Genomic DNA, 4,224 nt, shown 5'->3' on the forward strand with positions numbered 1-4,224 from the left:
TACAAGCCTATACAGAAGTATCTAGTCAACTAAAATTCGATGCCAAATTGGCACTAGATAAGGCTCAATGGATTCTAAACTGATAACATATTTAACTCCACCCCGCCCCAACTCGGCCTCCTCTTCTCTACTGCAGTGATACAAAAGTGTTGACAACTGACCTACTGACCCATTGGCTCAAGTGACAGAGGCACTTCATTTCCCTCCAAGACAGAGCAGCCTTATCTCCTCCAATGTTGTGTTTCATAGCGTACGTCTAGGAAAATGTGACTTACACATAAAGACCAGACAAAATTGTCAGAGGGGAAAAAAATGCACTGGACTGTTGCAATCTTTTTCTCCTGCGCAGACCAAAGCGAAGGGCATCAGAGAAAGCTGTTCACAGGGGTTGGTCAGTTAATCTTGCCTGCAGCAATTTCTTCCGTATGAACATGTCTTTCATGGAATGTCAGAAGCCCAGCTTTTAAGCCATTGATTTCTTCCCAATCACTGCTCAGATGTGGATGTGCAAAAATCACAACTCAGTGTTCAATCTGGGTTGGGGTACCCTTCTTTCTTCCTCCCCCACTTTTTTGTCCCTTGAAATATTGATGTCTGATTCAAAAGCGAAAGCTGTTTGTGAGGAGTTCTGTAAAAGTCTAAACCTCCATGAGATCAAGATTATGGGTTAATATTCCTCTCTGTCTCTCTCTGTCTCTGCATCTGCCTCTGTCTCTCTCTCTTTCTGTGAATGCTATTTAGCTTTCATCCAGGTCAGTGTTTCTCAACCTTGGTAGCTTGAAGATGGGTGGACTTCAACTCCCAGAAACCCCCAGCCAGCGCTCCTGGCTGGGGGATTCTAGGAGTTGAAGTCCACCCATCTTCAAGCTACCAAGGTTGAGAAACACTGATCCAGGTGCATCCAAAGGAAAGGCTCACCTTTCATAAATATGGTAGCGAGATTCGGGAGATGAAAGGTTCCCAGACACTGAGAAGGAATTCTCCGGTTCACTTTCTGAATCATCAGAAGTATGATTTTCAGACTCCTTGTCATGGTTATTGAGAAAGAAAGACAAAACTAAAGAAAGAAACAAGCAAATTATCTCCTTCTCTCTCCCTACTAGCTACCATCTATCTATCTATCTATCTATCTATCTATCTATCTATCTATCTATCTATCTATCTATCTATCTATCTATCAGTCAATCTATCGAACAATCAATCTATCAATCTGTCTATCTATCTATCTATCTATCTATCTATCTATCAATCAGTCAATCTATCGAACAATCAATCTATCAATCTGTCTATCTATCTATCTATCTATCTATCTATCTATCTATCTATCTATCTATCTATCTATCAATCAGTCAATCTATCGAACAATCAATCTATCAATCTGTCTATCTATCTATCTATCTATCTATCTATCTATCTATCTATCTATCTATCTATCTATCAATCAGTCAATCTATCGAACAATCAATCTATCAATCTATCAATCTATCAATCTATCTATCTATCTATCTATCTATCTATCTATCTATCTATCTATCTATCTATCTATCGAACAATCAATCTATCAATCTGTCTATCTATCTATCTATCTATCTATCTATCTATCTATCTATCTATCTATCTATCTATTTATTTATCTATCCATCCATCCATCCATCCATCCATCCATCTATCATCTATTATCTATCATCTATCATCTATCACTTATCTATAAAATATCTAAATATCTATCTACTATCTATAGATATCTATATTTAGCTATCTGTCTTTCCGTCCATCCATCCATCCTTTGTTATACACAGGTCAACAAATATTTGAAAATATGGTAGGTACACCCCCAAATTCCAGCATACAGAATAACAGAGTTGGAAGGGACTTTGGAGGTCTTCTAGTCCAACCCCCTGCTCAGGCAGGAAACCCTATACCACTTCAGACAAATGAGTGTCCAATCTCTTCTTAAAAACCTCCAGTGTTGGAGCATTTACAACAATAAGGACCCAGATTGTTGGGGGCAATATGCTATTTAGTATACTGTCGATTGTTGTAAGCTTCCCAGAGTCCTCGGAGAGTGGGCGGCATAGAAATATGATTAATTAAAAAATAATGATTAATAATAATAATCTGGAAGCAAACTGTTCCACTGGTTTATAGCTTTAAATTTCTCCTTTGTTCTAGGTTTCTTCTCTCCTTGATTAATTTCCATCGATTGCTTCTTGTCTTGCTTCTGGTGCTTCGGAGAATTGGTTGACCCCTTCATCTTTGTGGCAGCCCCTGAGATATTGGAACACTGCTATCATGTCATCCCTGGTCCTTCTTTTCATTAAACTAGACATCCCTAATTGCAACAACTGTTCTTTATGTTTTAGCCTCCAGGCCCATAATCATCTTTGTTGTTCTGTTCTGAACTTTTCATCATTGTTGTTCCATTGCCTTGCATTGTTCCACCTTTTTAAAAAGTGTGTGTGACTTCATGATGCACATATATGCTTTCCACACATTCCTATAAGTCCCCCTATGGATGTCTATGGAAGAATGATTCTCTTCCTTGGGAACTTGAATACACGTGAACTTCAATTCCCAAGATTCCCCAGTCAGTCATGAGGATTACCTGAATGGAGAGTTGGCGTCTCTTTCATAATGAAGAATGCAAGGCTACCCATTTGTGCTCAGATACAAGCCTCACTGATTCAAGGAGGACTTAAAAAGTACCCCCGTACCTGCGTGCTAGTCATTTCCGGCTGTAGGGGCAATGCTCATCTCCGTTTCAAAGCCAAAGATGTCTTCGCTGTCCGAAGACGTCTCCATGGTCATGTGGTCGGCATGACTGAATGCTGAAGGTGCACAGAGTGCTGTTACCTTCCCACCAAAATGGTCCCTATTTTTCTACTTGCATTTCTTTACGTGCTTTTGAACTGTTAGGTTGGCAGAAGCTGGGACAAGTAACGGGAGCTCACTCTGTTACGCAGCGCTAGGGATTCGAACCACTGAACTGCCGACCTTCTGACCAACAAGCTCAGCGTCTTAGCCACTGACTTTAATATGGAACTAGAACTCTACGTCTCTGGGTGATTGGCCCAAAGTCAACCAACCAGCTTTCATGCTAGAGTAAGTGGAGTGGAGTGGAGTGGAGTGGAGTGGAGTGGAGTGGAATGGAATGGAATGGAATAGAATAGAATAGAATAGAATAGAATAGAATAGAATAGAATAGAATAGAATAAAATAGAATAGAATAGAATAGAATAGAATAGAATAGAATAGAATAGAATAGAATAGAATAGAATAGAATAGAAAATATGGAATGGAATGGAATAGAATAGCAATAGAAAATATGTAATGGAGTGGAGTAGAGTCAAATGAGAATATAGAATAGAATGGAATGGAGTGGAGTAGAGTGCAGTGGAATAGAATAGAATAGAATAGAATAGAATAGAATAGAATAGAATAGAATAGAATAGAATAGAATAGAATAGAATAGAATAGAATAGCAGAGTTGGAAGGTACTATGGAGGTCTTCTACTCCAATCTCCTGCTCAGGCAGGGAAACCTATACCATTTCAGCCAAATGGTTGCCCAATCTTCTCCAAAACTTCCAGTGTTGGAGAATTCACAACTTCTGGAGTTGTGAATTCTCCTAAAGCAAGACTAGAACCCTCTGTCTCCTGGTGATTGGCCCAAAGTCAACCAATGGGCTTTCATGTCTAATGCAGAACTAGAACTCTCCATCTCCTGGTGATTGGTCCAAAGTTACCCAGCCAGCTTTCAGGCCTAAAGGAGGACTCCAACTCACCATCTCCTGGTGAATGGCCTAAAATGACCCAGCCAGCTTTCAGGCCTAAAACAGAACTCACCATCTCCTCAGAAGCTGTCTCATATGTAAAGCAGATTCTTTGTCAAAAATGATTCTTAATAAACTTGGATCTTGGGTTTGTAGGTATCAGACCACTTTGAACACAAATTCAGAGTGGCACTACTCCCCCAAATCTCTAGAAATTATTAAAAAGTTCTTAGAATGACTATTTGGACAACTGAATTCTGTTTGTTTCCTTTGGTATTCTTCACATATTTTTCATTCTTTAGGTAATACAGAAGACTGCTCTCTGTTGATTGTACTTCTTCTTCTTCTTCTTCTTCTTCTTCTTCTTCTTCTTCTTCTTCTTCTTCTTCTTCTTCTTCTTCTTCTTCTTCTTCTTCTTCTGTCATTGGACATTGCTGATCATTTTGGCGATC

Source organism: Pituophis catenifer, unplaced genomic scaffold (genome assembly GCF_029215685.1).
Source record: "Pituophis catenifer annectens isolate HBS135680 unplaced genomic scaffold, rPitCat1.0.hap2 SCAF_2, whole genome shotgun sequence".
NCBI lineage: Eukaryota > Metazoa > Chordata > Lepidosauria > Squamata > Colubridae > Pituophis > Pituophis catenifer.